The following is a 17,267-nucleotide window of genomic DNA, read 5'->3' on the forward strand; positions in this document are numbered from 1 at the left end:
CTTTTATTGGCAGCCTTCATTTCTTTCACCAGAGGCAATAACAATCCCATATTTTCGGCATCCACACAGTCATTGAAATCAACATTGCTCATGCAGCGCCTTACCTGGAGTCGCGTTCGTGCACAGGGAGGGTTTGTAATAGGGAACATCTAAACGCTGATAGATTTGGCCTTTTTCACCTTCAGCCGCCGCACACTGCACACCGAGTTCCACCGAACTCCAACAAACTCCACCTTCCTCCACTTCGCTCCGCTTTGCGTATGAAGGAGGTTTTAAAGCAGGAAAGCAGGTGATCCAACAAGGCAGGGCGGAGCACAACAGCCAGCAGAATTAAAGTCACAGTAACACGCCAGTAGCAGCCAACTCAAACAAACTCCACTTTGCTCCGCTTCGCAGAGGAAGGAGGTTTTAAAGCAGGAAAGCAGGTGATCCAACAAGGCAGGGCAGAGCTCAGCAGCCAGCAGAATTAAAAACACAGTAACATGCCAGTAGCATGCCAACTCCAACAAACTCCACTTTCCTCCATTTCATGGAGGAAGGAGGTTTTAAAGCCGGAAGGCAAGTGTTCCAACAAGGCAGGGCGGAGCTCAGCAGCCAGCAGAATGAAATTCACAGTAACACACCAGTAGCACGCCAACTCCAACAAACTCCAATTCGCTTCGCAGAGGAAGGACGTTTTAAAGCAGGAAAGCAGGTGATCCAACAGCGCACGTGTGAGCATTTCCAGCAGCGACTGCAAAGGACTGGGTAACTATATATGTGTGTAATCACCCAAAAATACTTCATTTGGGATTAAAAATTATATTTTTTACTATTCAAAAAAATAAGTGTATGCCCAACTTCAAAAATAACTCCTACTTCAAAATCTTAACTGGAGCCCTGCCTGGAAGAAATGGGAAGAAAGGAGGAGACGCGAAGAGTACAAAGCGCGATACAAGGAGTGAGCAGTATGCCTGATGAGAGGAAGCAATGAGAGATGGGATGGAGTGAGGACTGAGATATGCAGAGTGAAGAGCAGAATCCAGGCATGGTAAGAATGATGTCTGATGTATGAGGAGGAACAATGAAAAGTGAGGCGAAGGAGTGAGGAGGAAGAAGGGGGTATGAGGAGCCAGATTAATGACTAAGGATAAGAAATGGTAAGTTAGGAGTAAATGTGAGGAGTGAGATGTAGAAATTAGGAGTATTGAGGCATTAGGGGGAAGGTGAGAACTGAGGGGCTGGAGTGAGGTTTGATGAGAGAGTTGGATGACTGTGGAGGAATGAGAAGTTAGGGGAGTGAGAAGGAATAGTGAGAAGGAATAGTGAGGGATGAGGATTAAAAAGGTTGACTGATGACTGAGGAGGAAGAATGAAGAGGAGGTTAAATGAGGAGCGAGCACGCAATGGAGACGTAATTCCTAGGTGCTCCGTGGCCACCCGAAACATCCTTCCAATATCCTTAGATTTGGAAAGTTGATTCGCTAGAAAAGACATTTTTGTGCATTGAACCCTGCGGCGGCACCCGACAGCAAAGGGGACCGAAACCGCTCAGCACGGAGCAAGATATCAGCGTTGGGAAAATAACAGAGAGGGAAGCCCGACGGCAAACAAGATGGCCATCGCCTCTGAGACGTGCTGAAAAGACAGCGGAGGACGAGAGATGCCAGCCTGTGGTCCCGGCTCGCTGCACCCGCCTTTGGGCTGAAACCCCCCCTGGAGGGGCCTGAGAGGTGCCGCTGTCGCGACCCGCTGCTGTCCCTGGAAATGGCGATCCCCGGCACGAGAGGGGAAGAGGAGGGGCCGAGGTGTGCTGCGGCAGAGCCCGGCCGGGGCTCCCGATCGGGACTGCCTGTGAATGAGAGGCAGAGGAGGGGACAGAGAGAAAGCGGAGCTGTTCTGTCCGCGGCGCCGACTCTAGCGAAAGCGGTAAGCCGCCAACATAGTATTAAAGCAGCAGGGGCACCCAAGGAGAAGCACCTTAGCGGGGACGCACATCAGTGCACAGATAACCCAGCCCACGCTGCTGCACCACCAACATTGGCAGCGCGAGAGACCCATAGTGCGCGGCTGAGGAAAGACCTGAAGGGAAGGGACCATGCTCCCTACACTGGGGCACACCTCTGCAGAAACAGGCACACACAATAAGAATAAGAGGACAAAGACCCAAAACAAGGCAACCATCCTACAGACCCGACACAGCGACACCGCCCTCTCCAGGACTGCGCACTAACCACCGGATTGCAGGTGCGGGAGGCCCCGCAGTGGAGGGAGAACCTGCGGTGATCCTCTAGAACACCCGCATATCCAGGCCCACCGGACTCTGAACAAATATAACCTTTCGGTGCCCGGGGGAGATTGAGACCACAGCCGCTCGAACTACATTACGGAAGCAGCATAGCAGGGGTAACCCGGCCACCAGCGGAGACTTGGACAACGCCACGAGAGGGAAGCACCCCCCCACCCCTGTTTCTACAAAGAGAAACCAATCCTGGCGAACTGGGTCTCCTTCACAGTCGTTGACAGAAACACCGGGCCCGCACAGCGCCGCCTGGGGCGCCCTGATCCAACTGCCGGTCCCTGGGTTTGTGAGCCCCCCAGACAAGGGCGGATGAACGGACAGCTTCACAGAAGCAGTACGGGACGACCCGCGGTGCTCCTCCACCACGAGCAATATACCCACCCGGGGGGGGGGCGAGACGACCAATCGGGCTGTTGGTGCCCTGACTTGCCACCCATCACCAGCAGCTAACACGAAGCGCTCGCCGCGGCTGCAACTGTGGACAGACCCGGCCCCTCCCTGGGACGGGGAAACAATCCGGGGCTAGGCAGACCAGCCTGCCTGATCGGGACAGTAGGAGCGGAGCACCGGGGTAGGGTAAAGAAAGGAAACATAAAGACCGACAACACGGCTGAGCCCCCTCACTGTTGGCCGTAACCCCACGCCTAGGCCCAAGCGAACAGGAGACCTATCGCGCCCTCTGAGAGATCACCTGTCGCCTAAACTTTAGTGCGGAGGTAACACAGCATGGGCACAGTAAGTCCTGATAGAAGACCGGAGGGGAGGAAAAATCACGAGAAGGGGTGCTCTCCCAAACCTGCACGGAGCGATACGTGCAAAGCAGCACCATGGGCAAAGAAAAAAGCAAAAACACCTCGACGCAAAGCACCATGGATCAATATGCCACAAGCACATCCACCGTACAGAGCATCGAGGACCATGGGGTAACCACCCCCCGCCAGACGAGACCCTGTCACTCAAAGATGTGATGGCCGCCATCGCCAGCTCACGCTCCTCGGTGGAGCAAAAAATGGACGCTATCTCTACTGAGGTTTCCTTCCTCCGCCATGACCTCCAGAAACTGTCATCCCGAACCAGGGAGGCGGAACAACGTATTTCTGGAGTGGAGGATGACCTCGGTGGGGTGCACCAACAATTGGCACAAGCATTGACCAGATTGAAAACCCTTGAGGCCCGAGTGGACGAGGGAGAAGGCAGGTCCCACTGCAACAATATATGCATCCTGGGACTGCCGGAATGCGAAGAGGGACCCAGCATGGAGCTTTTTCTGGAGGAGTGGCTGGCAGATCTTTATGCGCCAAAGACTCTCTTGAACTTTTTCTCGGTGGAACGTGCACACCACGTACGCGCAGGCCGCCCGACCCCGGGCGCACCCCCAAGAACAATCATCGCGAGGCTCCTCAATTACCACGACAGGGACGCTATCTTACAAATGGCCCGAACCAAAGGGTCAATGACATATAACGGCGCCAGAATTGCATTCTATCCAGATTATACTCGCGAGGTCCAGAAAGCCAGACAATCCTTCGAGCACCTCAAAAGGAAGCTCCACCTCATGAACGTGAGGTACGGGCTGCTGTTCCTGGCCCAGTTAAGAACTCAGCATGAAGGTAAAACTGTCCACTTCACTGATCCTCAGGAAGCCTGGAAATGGGCCGAGACCCATATCGCAGGTGACTGGGCTGGACCCGTTCCAAACCGCAGAGGTAGGCCAAGACCCCGACCACGGGGAGATGGACCCGCCCAACAACCTATACTGGAGATCCCAGCGGATCCGGACGAAGACCACGATCCCTGATAGGGTTCCTGCAAAGACATACCGGCCAGAGGTAGGAACTCATAGTATCATCTGTGTACTCAACGATCAATCCTTTTCTTGGCAACCACCTGCAACGCAATGCTCCTCCTGGCATGACACCAGTGGTGGGATGCCGTTGCCCCAACATAATTGGTCAGAGAGTCATACGCTACCTTTGCGAACACACCATGTTATCGACGGCCACCACGCCCCTGACCAGAGACACCAGACCCACATACGAGCAGTAAATTGGTGGGAAGGTGACTACAGTTCATATTAAGTTAACCTGGCAACACAGTTTTGAGTGCCAGTAGAGTTTGGGTGACAGATACTTCATGTTGGGGAGGAGTATGGGGAGGGGGGAAGGGAAACTGTTCTATGTTAGTTACTTTCCGGGAAATCACATCACATTCACATTGATCGAGATGCCATCGAACACACCATCCCTGCTGCTCACGCCTCCACCTTACACGTGCTCTATACCTCCACGGCCAAACGCATCACGCACCCATCTGGCACAACAATTTAGATCCCTAGACAGCAATGACCACACAGCACCAAGATGACCCCACTGATGGAAATGCACTAGCCCCAATGACACACAACGAACGCCATAAGTCTCTCAAAATCCTTACTTGGAACGTCAACGGCATGGGCTCAAGTATAAAACGCCGACTAGTCACGCAATTCCTTAACTGACGCTCTCCTGACATAGCCCTCCTAACCAAGACCCACTTAGCGGGTTGAACCTGACACTTCTTTCACAGAACTAATTACTGACTAGCATACCATGCAGGGTACACAATGGGATCTTGGGGCGCCCTGATCCTTTTACGTAAGCGACTCCCTCTTGATCTATCTGCTGTAATACAGAACCCCTCAGGCCGTTTTGTGATGATCCGGGGCACGCTTTGGGGAGAGACAGTGGCCATTCTAGCGATATATTCCCCGCCGGGGTTGGGGGAGGGTCTCCTGAGGGAGGTGACGGCCCTGATGGCACAACAGCAAGCAGAGGTGTGGATCGTGGGGGGGGGGGACTTCAACGATGTTATGTGCAACACACTTGACCGGACCCATATCCGCAGTCGGAACCCAGATAGGCCCACACGGCTGGCGACCTTCACATCAGCACTTCGTCTGAGTGACGTGTGGAGAGAACTCCACCCTACAGACCAAGGATTCTCCTTCCACTCGGGGGTCCATGGATCCTTATCCAAATTGGATTACCTCTTCCTCCCGGCCCCAGAAGCATATAGGGTTATAACGGCAGATTTCCTTCCCCGGGGCATATCAGACCACTCTCCCCTGGAGGTGACGCTCCGTACGGATTGTCCCCTGCTGCCCAAAACATGGCAGCTAAATGGTTACTACCTGGGCTGCCCTGAGTTCGTGGAGCACATCACGGAAAAATCCGACAAATTCTTTGAGATCAATACGGGCTCGGTAGAAGACCCTGTGATGTTGTGGGAGGCACACAAGACAGTGCTCAGGGGGGAAATGACAGCTTGGATCTGTAACAAAAAGAGAGAACACCACAGGAAGGTGACGGAGGCGGAGGAGGATGTAAAGAAATGGGAAACCAGATATATCTCTAACGCTTCCCCAGAAATATACCGCTCCCTCCTGAAGGCTAGAGCATCCCTCCATAACACGGCGCTCGATAACGCACGGCTTGCGCATTGGGAATCAAAGACCAGAATTTATGAGCAAGGTGATAAAGCCGGCAAACTATTGGCATGGCTGGAAAGACGGGAGGAGGGGCACAGACACATCAGACAGATTACTGACAGCCAAAACGGGCCCGCCCGAACAGACCCAGAAATAGCGGATGCCTTTGCCCAATTCTATACCACGCTTTATGCTGCCCCTACGGGCCCCATAGACGCATCCCTCCTGGATGAGATTGTGCTCCCGCAATTATCTGAACTGCAGAGTACTCACTTAGACAGGGAATTAGACGAAACCGAAATAGCGGAGGCCATGACCCAGCTACAATCTGGGAAGACACCTGGCCCGAACGGCTTCCCGGCCGAGACCTGGAAGAAACTGGGCAGCAACAAGATGGCCGCCCCCCTCCGGGACCTATTCCTCGCTGCTAGGGAACAGGGAACCCTTCCACCAAACCTACGAACGGCCAACATAGTGGTCATTCCCAAAAAAAGCAAACCCCCCAGACCAGTGCACATCGTATAGACCGATATCGCATCTCAATAGTGAAACTAAAATCCTTGCCAAAGTATTGGCCAACAGGCTCCAAGGGGTAATATCCTCACTGGTCCATCAAGATCAATGCGGCTTCATGCCGCACAGATCGACCAGAATGAACTTAAGTCGATTACACCTGCTATTAGAAGAAGCCCCAACCCTTAACACTCCACTTGCGCTCCTCGCAATTGACTTTGAGAAAGCGTTCGATTCAGTGGTGTGGGCAAGCCTCTGGGCAATAATGAGGCGCATGGGCATCGGCAAACCTTCCTCAGCTGGATTCAACTCCTATATGAAACCCCACTAGCTACAGTTAGGGTGAACGGCTGGACCTCCGGAACCTTCCCGTTGGGTAGAGGCACCCGGCAGGGCTGTCCTCTATCTTCCCTCCTTTTCGCCCTAGCAATCAGGCCACTGGCCCGATGGCTCCGACAGTAACCACGTGGTCCGGATTCTATTGGCCAGACGAACGGGAGGACAAGCTCTCCCTTTAAGCGGACGACCTATTACTCTACCTGAGCAATCCAGACCACACATGCCCAATCATAACCCAAATGTTAAAGACATATGGGGACTTCAGTGGCCTTAAAGTAAACTGGGGGAAATCAGTTCTCTTCCCAGTAAAAGGAGATGATCTAGCAATCCCCCGGGACTCCCCATATCGATTAGAGAGAGAAAGCTTCCGCTACCTGGGCATATGGGTCTCCGGGGTTCTCTCAGACTATGTGCGTCACAACCTGCACCCACTAACGGACCGCTTTGCGGGGGACGTGCGACACTGGATGCACCTCCCCCTCACACTCATAGGAAGGGCGGCCCTCTTCAAGATGATGGCACTTCCACGTTTTCTTTACATACTGCAGAACGCCCCACTGGCCATACCAAACTCGGAATTCGTCCGGGTGAAAGGTCTCCTCAGGGAATTGATATGGAAGGGGGGCAACCTCGCATTGCGCTGACCACGCTGCAGCAATCAATCTGGGAGGGGTGTATTTGAATCCCACACCTTAAATCCTACTATTGGGCCAGTCAACTAAACGTAGTCAATGACCTCCTCCATGGGGACCGCGACCTACCACACATTAGAGCAGAACTACCCTTCAGGCAGGACACCCCACCACTCGCAACAATGTATCAGCGTCTATCCAGCCCCCCGCACAGACGATGTCCTCTCACATTGCGATCATCTGGAGGCAGGCACACAAGCACATAGGCTGGGGAAATAAGATCACCACGGCACAACCACTATGGAATAACCACATGTTGACGGTGCAGAAGCTGCCCGCATGGACCCGGTGGGTGAGGGCTGGGATAACCAGGATAAGAGATGTTTTAACAGAGGGCTCTATTCTTTCGTTTGAAATGCTCCAGCGGGAATATGGCATTTCGGCTGCAGAACACTATCACTACACACAATTATCACATGCACTCAGTGGCCACAGGCAAGCACTGACCGACGCCCCAGATTACACACCCCTGGAACGCAACCTACTTCCACAACACATCTCCACTAAAGTAACAACCATTCTATATAAAGCTATTAACGCATTTGCCACCCCAGACTGATCAGCCTCAAAGCCAGATGGGAACGGGACGTCGGGAACATTGAACCTGAGGACTGGATCCAGGTTCTCATGCACCCACGCAAAATCTCAATAGATTCCAGAATAAGACTGATACAGCTCAAGATACTTCACAGGGTATACTACCCCCGAGTGGCCCTTTTTGGTTGGGGAAGGGCACGGGATCCCAACTGTTTGAAATGCCGGGGGGAAGAAGGCACTTCCATCCATCTCCTCTGGGAGTGCCCCAAAATCAAGACCTTCTGGACACAATGCTTTCAAATTCTGGCAAGAGCACTAGGTCGCATGATAGCATTACGACCCGCAATAATGTTACTGGGGCCCCAGATGAGAACATTTCAAACAAATGGGAGGGTATTCTTCTATCCATAGCAACGGGCCTGATAAAATGTGATATAGCACAGAAATGGGGAGCCCCGGAGTGCCCGACAGCGGCTCAATGGTCCAACGAAATGGACATCTGTGCGGCAAAAGAACTCAGAATATATACAGCATGAGGATGTCCGGCAAAGGCCACAAAAATCTGGGGAAAATGGGAAGAACGTGTGACCTGAGATCGGTCGGGGGGGGAGAGAGGGAGGCGCAGGAGCGCAACATGGAACACGGCAAAGACACATATTACTGGAAAGGTGATGCATAGAGTGGCAAGAGACGAGCAGATTGACGATCGACCCGGCAAAGGGGGAGGGAGGATGGGGGGAAACAGTTGGTATGTTACATGTTTGTTCAAAAACCATCAATAAAATATGGTATTAAAAAAAAATGAGGAGTGAGAACGAGCAATGATGTGATATGATAAGTAATTTATAATGCACTGGTGCACACGTGTTTCTAGGCGTGACAAGACAAGGAAGGGTAGACAGAGGGAGGACAAAAATAAACGATCTTACTAGGCCTTGTCATTCAGATCGTGCAAGTGCGAGGGGGAGGGAAGAGGAGAAGTGCCAGGAGGGAAGGGGAGGGTGTAGTGCAGTACCAAGACGCAATAAGTGCTGCCAGACGCAGTAATTGCTGCCAGGGTGGTGGCTCAAGTAAGTGCAGAGGACTGTAGGGTTGCAGATACAGTCCCTAAGTGGGTGGGAGGCCCGGAGGCAGTGCAAGGGGCTACTGGTCGTGCAGGAGCCTGGTGCCCATGAGGTTCAGTGGGTGGCTAGGTAACCAGTTAGCGCAGCAGACAGGAGCATCATCAGGGGCGAGAGAGAGAAAGCACAAGCTAAAAGGAAGGTCCTAGGTTGCTTCTGTAACCGTAGGTGGTCTGGCTCAAGTTTGAGAGAGGCAGGGAGGCTGTTCCCGAGAGAGGCCCCATCCAAGGACAGATCTATCCCCCACTCTCTACCTGGAGAAGTGTCTGACCCTCAGAGAGTTGAAGGTGGATGAGCCGAGGGCTCGAGAAGGAAGATGCTTAGGAAGAGACAGTTGCATGTAGTGTGGTCCCAGCCACAGAAAGCCTTGTGGACAATGCAGAGGGCTTGGACGTGATCCTTGCAGCCACCGGGAGCCAGTGGAGAAATTTCAGGGTCGGAGAGATACAATCCCTGGGCTTGAGGCCAAGGACAAGTCTTGCAACCCTGTTCTGGATTAGTTGCAGAGGGCGAAGAGCAGAAGCAGGCAGAATTAGAAAGAGGCTGTTGCAGTAGTGCAGCCGAGAGAGAACCATGGCTCTGGAGACAGTGAGCTTCTGGGGCAAAGTGAGAAAAGGAAGGATACCTCTGAGGCGGTGCAGCTTGTAGTGTGACTTCCTGGAGATGTCTGAGATGTGAGGATAGGAGGAGAGGGTTGAGTCGAACATGACACCAAGGTTCTTTGCCTCACAGGAAGGTGCGAATGGAGGCCCCAAGGTGGGCGGCTCCAGTGCAAGATGGAAAGCGGGAGCAGGGGTCCCAATGAGAAGAATCATAGTCTTACTGGCATTAGGCAGAGATCGTTGGAGGCACACCATTCCTGAATCGTGGATAGGCAGTCAGGAATGAGCCAGAAATCAGAGGCAGCTGAGGGGAGCCTGAAAGAGAGCTAAGTGTCATCCGCATAACACTGAAAGTTAGAACAGAAGGCAGAGACTAGGTGGGCCAGTGGAGCCAACTAATGGTTGAAGAGCCAGGGTGAGAGGTTAGAACCCTGGGGAACACCACATGTAGAAAGAAAGGTGGGAGAGAGAAAGGACCGAAGTTGAACCTGGGAGTGTCGATCAGAGAGAAAGGAGGTCAACCATGCTAGGGCCTGACCCGTGATGCCCAGGTTGTCACAGAGACGATTGATCAGGGTGGTGCGGTTGACTGTATCAAAAGCAGAGAATAGATCAAGGAGAATGAGGACAGAAGGAAGGTTAAAGTCGAGATTAGAGAGCAGGTCCTCACGGGTGTTCAGGAGAGCAGTTTCCGTGCTTCTGGCAGCTCCAAAGCCAGACTGGTGTTCATGGAGAGATCCAACAGATTCAGTATGGTGAGTACACTGGGATATGGCCAGTTATTTCAGAAGTTAACCCAGGAAAGGAGTGATACAGATCGGGCGGCAGTTTGCCAGAGAGGAAGGATCGGCAGAGGGCTTGTTGAGCAGGGGGTGCACAGAGGAGTGCTTTAGGGGGGAAGGGAAGGTTCCAGTGGAAAAAGAGTGATTGCAGAAATCGGCCAATCGACAGTGTCGATGTGGTGCTTGATTGTGCAGCTCCTTGCAGATTTTGAAAAGTTCAGCCGAGTTGTTAGAGGTGGCAGAGACGCGGGCTTGGGTGTAGGCTCTCTTCTTGGACAGGACAGAGAGTCTATATTGCTTTTGGAGCAGGCGACAGGCCAGTTTGTCAGAGGATGAGCCTGATGCCCTCCACTTCCTCTCAGCCACCCTACAATGCTCAGAATAGTGTCAATTCTTCAGACAGGTGTCTGGAGAATAGGGGCATTTGACACTATTCCAAAATGTACAATGTGTGAAGAGGATGCAATGAGGAGGGTGACTAGAAGTGAGAAGGACATGTTAGGAGGATGAGGATGCAATGTCCTAAAATTGGCATCTTTAGTACTGTTCAATCAGAGTCTATCTTAGAGCTTTGTATCAAAATGTATATTTTGTACTTGTTCCTTGGCAACCCCAAATATACTTTTCCGAAATGTTTGGAAGGCAAGTCTATTGTTCTAGTTATCTATTTACTGCACAAGTACGCATCAAACATTGTGAATGTCCATCTTCCCTCTAAGCAGAGCCCCAGCCCCCCAGGTGTAATCCTATTCCTCAAAACAGAAACAGACTAAAACTGTAGCAAATATGTTTAGATATTGCTTTCAACGAACGCAAACATGAATAAGGCGCCTCCTTTAGGTAATACATGACACAAGGTGCTGAGTTACTTTCACAACCACTTATCTATTAATACAACGGGAAAGCTATCTTAAGTTCTGTTCTGTCAGTATTTTAAGGTCAGTAAAAATAGACGGCCCTTTCCTTCTTCATGCTGCAGTGCGAGGTCTTTCTGAAGTGACTGAAATGTTTTTCAAATCTACCACCATAAGGCTGCTTGCAGTCGCTATTATTATTTTGGGGGAAAGGGGTCTGGGGGCGGGGGGTTGGGGAGCGTGCACTCTACACCAGAAGCACAGACGCATTAGAACCAGTGGTCGCACCTGTGGCTAATCACCCCAGCTGTTGGCACTGTTCAGGCTAATGCTGCGCTGCTGTCCGTCATTGCCAGCTACTGTGTATGTTGACATCCAAGCCATCTATGCGACTTTGCGACTATTACAGGGGCTGGAGCCAGGGAAGTGCTCGCCCACATACTGTCTATGACATCAATCTGCACGAAACGTGGCTCTGCGCGATTGTTGAATTCTTTAGGTGGTTTAAATAGCGCAAACATGGCGCTCTTCGGCCTCTTTAGAAGCCAATAGATGTACCGGATTTTTTTAAAAAACACAAAAAGTAGTAGTTGAATTCAGAAAACACAGACTGTCCCGTAAGAAAGAAGAAAGAGAGGGCTGGACGAGGGTGTACTCCGATGAGCTGAAGACAAGCAGGCCCATCTAGCCTGCCGTTCACCTACCTAGAGCAGCCCCTAGCAACCCTGGGTCGTTTCTGGGATTGGCCTGGCCACACCAAAATCGGTAGTGCCCTTTAGAAAGGAAACATTTAAATATTCTGATTCAATCTTACTCCTCTATCAGCTGCAAATTCACACTTCACATCTCTAACATGTGCTCAAAAGAGCTGACTTGAGATATCGCACTGCTGCCCTACAACACAAAGCTCAAAGGCGAGTTGACACATACCAATGTATAGACCCTCCCAGGGTGGAGCCGCGGGGTATCGTTTTCTTCTTATTGCAGGAGCCGGCTATGCAGAGATTGTGTTGTTTATGCCCAGTCTGTCTGTTTCACGAGACTTTCTCGCGCGACCAGTGCACCTGTACTAAGATTACACAGTCGGTGTCAGCTCTCGCCCCTCCCTGCCTCAGATCTCTCCACATCCTGTTCGCAATCGTTGCAGAAAATTAAAGAAGACGAAAGAAAGGACTTCCTCAGATGGCTGGTCTGGCACAACACATGTGAACAGGTTTTTTTGGTTAAAAAAAAAGAAATTCCGTTTCAGCGCAGAACAATTGCTTAACGGACTCGTTACAACATGTCCCGCCCGAGAGCGTGTTATGATTGGCTAAATCTCCACACTTTAGCAAGGAGGAAGAATGGAATACACCATTCTCAGAATATATTATAACCAATAGCAGGGCTTGCCTAGATCCTGCACTATGATGTCATTACTTTTCTGGCCTGAAAGGTTAAGTGAAGCAATAGGTAAAGTAATATAAACACATTTTTGTAAAATACAAGCAGGAGGGGGTTTCTCGGTTTCTCTCTCCCTCCCTCCCTCTCTCTCCCTCTCTCTCTCTCTCTCTCTCTCTCTCTTTCTCTATATGTATATAAATAGTGATAGTTCAGGATTGCGAGGAAAAGAAAGAAGGTAAACAACAGTGCCATATATGTCATTAACTACTTTGGCCCTTGTTATGGTTTGGGTGATATCATGCAAGTATTGCCTGAATAAAGTCATTACAATTAACGCAAATGGAAATCAGAGGAACACCTGTTCCGAGCCTCATCAGAAGTGGAAATCCAACATCTTCCCTGCCGGGATGAAGGTAAGTGAGCCCCCGTGCACCCTTCCTAGCCTCTAATTTCCCCATCCCTGACCCACCCCCACACCATTTACTTGGCGCTCCCTTGGCCATCGCTGCAGCCGGGAACACTCAGTGTGCCCGGCACATCCCCCGTCGCGGCAATGGCCGCCATGGAAAGTCAGAAGGGACTACGTGTAGCTCCTCCCTTCTCCCTTGTCCATGGCAGCTATCTTGGTTTGTAGGTTTTTGTCCAGCAAACACGCTGTTTCTCAACTTGAAAAACAACTATTAGCCGCCAGAAAAAGCATTACGGGATGTTAATGCAATAAACCCCTCCGGGCAGGGGCATTATTACCGGATCTGGTAATGCCCCGAGGCTAACACTAAAGCCCTCAGTTTGCTTGGGCCTTTAACTCAGCCCCGGGGAATTACCTAACCCGGTAATGCCCCAGCTTTTCATGGTTTATTGCTTATTTACAATTACTGCATTCCGTCATGACCAATTACGTATGTTAATCCTCATTACTCCTAGTCCACCTGGGTCATTACAGTCCTTACTAGATGAAGGCTTCCTGCCTTCCCTGACAGAAACCAATAAAGTTGACAAAAATTAAGAATTAAGGAATGTTTCCCTACTGCACAAAGGGAGTATAGGGCCCACCCATCCTTGTCCGCTGCTTGTGTTTTTTCTATGCCTAGACAAGTAGGCAAAACAACCTAGGAGGGCTATATGGACTGTGTCAAAATGGGTGGACTAGGAGTTAATGAGGATTATCATGAACTGAGGTTCCTTCTCAGCCCTTTAAGATGGGTTAGCAATACCTTAGAGATGGACAGTGGATGCAGAGTTTACTCAAACATCAATAATAGAAACAACTCAGGTAGTTGGCAAAAAATACTGTTTTAATATCAATTACCTAAAACAGGGAGTACAACGGATATCAACAGACATCCCTCATCATGATCTCCATCTCGAGACTTCTCAAAGCATTTTTATAAACAATTACATTCTTATAGTAAATATTTGTCATTGATGACGTTTAACCTGCGTATTACTAACGTCATCCTACATGGCAAACTACAAAAACCTAATGGTGAGTGTGATAGGTTCTACAAGGATCATCTATGTATACGATCCATACTTGTTTAGGGCAGTGGAAGAAAATGATTTGTTTCTTAACATCAGGTGGGGCAACTAAGCCCTTCCCTTAAAATATGCCACTATGAACGTCACTAAATATACAACGTCTAATTCGCTACACAACTATAGGACCCTTGATCATGCAGTCCTCTATCATTGGTTACTTTTTAACCTCCGTCAGTACCCTCCCATCCTACGTTGGCGGTAGGCAGGCTGAAAGTCCAGGTGCAGATGAGCTCGTCTTAACCATAGCTTCACACCAATTAGCATATCCATCCATCATGACCTCAGTTGTCTACTGTCAATTAGGTCTTTGAACTCAGCCTTAGACATGTTCTTTGCTCCAGGGAATTCAGGGGAGTGAAGGCACGCTCTGCCCTCGTGCGTAGGTGTGACCATCATGCTTGTCCAACTTCTCCTCCCCACGTGACTAGAGACCACGAAATTGAACTTTCAGTTTATTAAAACACTATTCTTTAATAGACCTTTGACGTCTTCTTGTTTTTAACCATGCCTTCTGAACAGGAGCTTTGTTCTTTCACATGATTTGTATCCAATGTCCGCACACCCCAGTCTGGTATGGGCTTGGCTTCTTGGCTCATCCAACCTCGCCTTTCTGAGTTTCACCCTTGTTGATTCACTTGTTTTCGAACTGTGCCACACTTGGAAACTGGAAAAAGCGGCCTTCCTTTTTTTGCTTATCACTGCTATCATGCATGGTGAAAACATCCATCTTCAACTGACATATATATATGTTCATGTTGGCGCCTGCCGCAATATATTCACTATTTAGCTAGCCTTTAAGAATACTTCATCTGCTTGCGTTTCATTGCATGCGTATACGTCTGACATAGCTTGATCTCTTCATTATGTCTGCAGCATAAGTTCCTTCATCTTGATCCCAAGATGTCATTCATCTCGATACTTTCTTGATGCCTTATAGAATTGTCTACATTCTCTAGTTTCTGCATCTCTTCCCTTATACGTCAACCTTGCTCTGTATGACAGTGGTGGTGATGACGGCACCATTCATCTTCATCATTCAACCGTCCTTTTTCTTACAGAATTTCATTCAGACGACCATCATATTGTCTCGGTATGGTTCCTCAATGGGAACCTTGCCTCCCAGATTTTCCTTGGTATCTGTATATTCACTGGTACCGCACGTGTTTCACACTCTGGCAGCCAACATACAGGTGTGAAGGGGAGGTTCCAGGTATCATCTGCACTCCAGCCACCCCCTTCGAAGTGCCAGGAACGTTCACGCCAAAATATGTGACGTATGGAGAACAGATAAACCAGCAGGGAGCTGCAGTTGGGCTCTGCCCAGTGCCTATCAGAATAACAGCACCCATTGAAGTACCGACACCTAAGCAAACCTGGACAATAAGGTACCCACTGAGAAGACCATATCTATAGACAAGGCATAATGATGTTTGTCAGAATGAAATACCTGAAGAAGCAAAGAAGATACTAAAAGAAGACGAATGGTGATGTCATAAGAAATCAGACTGATGCACATATAGAATATATAATGACCTCAGAATGCTGACAAAGAGACAAAATACCATGGATAAGTGACATCTTGAGCCTAAGGTGAAACAGTTGATTTCAAGACGGAGAAACATATGCCATATGCACGATGCAGATATTAAGTCAGTTTAAACATGTACAGATGCAAGAAAAAGCAAGAAGCAAAGAAATCGTGAAGCTTGCTTATGCTTGGTAGTAAAATAGATTGCGGTAAGTGCCAACTATATATATATCTACCTCAAAAGCACTTTATAGATGAGTAAAAATCCACTACGCACATGAGCAGAATGGAACAGAGTTTACCAAAGGTCTCAAGAGCAGAATGCCGCAGCAAACAGATCAAGAATTAAGACGGAGAGAAACCCAGCTGAAGGTAACCATGCAAGGAAGCCAAGGCCGTATCAGGCTGGAATAGGCCAGTAATGGATACAATTAAAAGAAAAAGAACGGAGGACCCTGTTCAACAAGGTCGAGATAAGCCACAGATGGTAGACAACTGGCAGAACTAAATCAAATACACGATAATTGCATGAAGAAGAGGCCGATTTCACGGTGTCCTAATTACTTGGCAAGGGAGGCCGAAAGGGATGAGACTCTCACAACTATGCATGGAGCCTTGCCGTACCCATACTCCTTAACTTTCCCAGACCAAGAAGCAGACTGAAGGCCAAACTACAAAAGAAGTAATTGACACACGACCACTGAGGTGATGAATGGTTGTAACATAATTGGAGGAAAACTGGGGTGCAGACTTACTCACAGCACCTGGCTAATTATTCTGCATGCTGCTAGATGCAAGTGGAAAAGTATGAGTGGGATCAATGCCAACCCAATCATAGTAGACCATGTGATCTAGGGTCCTACAGAGAATAGAGCCAATGGGACTTCGTACTTTTAGTGACATTTACAGTGGCCAGTTTGAAGGAAGGGCTTAGTTGCCCAACAAGAAATTGATTATCCAATCCCCTATCCCTGTTACCATATTCAGATATAGTACCTATGTTAAAGTTACCTTCATATAACCAATCAGGTTGCATGTTAGGTTTTTAAGATTACACATCAGTAATTATGGGTTTTTGTATAAATGTTGTGTTTTTCTGATATTAACTTGAGTTTAAGCGAGAAGGAAGATCGAGGGGTTGCTGATGTTCATTGAACCCCCCGTTTTCTGTACTTGTCATTAAACTGATTCCCTTTGCCAAACTATTGAGTTGTCATTATTATTTGATGCAAGAGTACGAATCTGCATCCCCATCTATCTCGAGGGTGCTGCTGCTCATCTTAAAGGGCTATTTGGAGACCTCCAGTCTTATGGGCTGGCTGGAGTCCATCCAGTTCAGGTGCTGTGGGCGAGATGGTTGAGGTGGGGGTACCTAGCTCCTTCTCTACACTCATATGTAATTGGACATTAATTCAACCAATGCTATTAAAAATGGCAACAAAGAACCGGCTGGAAAGACTCCATCCCTATTAAGGTTGATGCCCTGGGTAGAATGTCCTAGTGATCGGTCAAAAAAAAACTTCCCCATCAGGAGCCATTGATGAAAGCTACTAAGCCATCAGCTGTTTCACCAGTGATAAGTAAGGTATGACATACCATTCAATCATACCCATTGCCCACTAAAGCAATG

At 49.4% G+C, this 17,267-nt stretch overlaps 1 protein-coding gene across 2 annotated transcripts in view; it reads right to left on the reverse strand.

Moving 5' to 3' along the window:
• The window catches only part of ARHGAP9 (Rho GTPase activating protein 9), a 1,031,694-nt gene that overhangs the window by 913,330 nt on the left and 101,097 nt on the right, over positions 1-17,267 (reverse strand). The window contains exon 1 of one of the 2 annotated variants that reach the window (XM_069653586.1): positions 12,118-12,297. The exons of the other annotated variant lie outside the window; for it this stretch is intronic. The gene's annotated coding sequence lies outside the window, so the exon portion shown is untranslated. Of the gene's footprint in view, positions 1-12,117; positions 12,298-17,267 lie in introns of those variants that run through there. 2 annotated transcript variants of the gene reach the window in all.

The sequence above is a fragment of the Ambystoma mexicanum genome, chromosome 3q (assembly GCF_040938575.1).
Source record: "Ambystoma mexicanum isolate Mex_15411 chromosome 3q, UKY_AmexF1_1, whole genome shotgun sequence".
NCBI lineage: Eukaryota > Metazoa > Chordata > Amphibia > Caudata > Ambystomatidae > Ambystoma > Ambystoma mexicanum.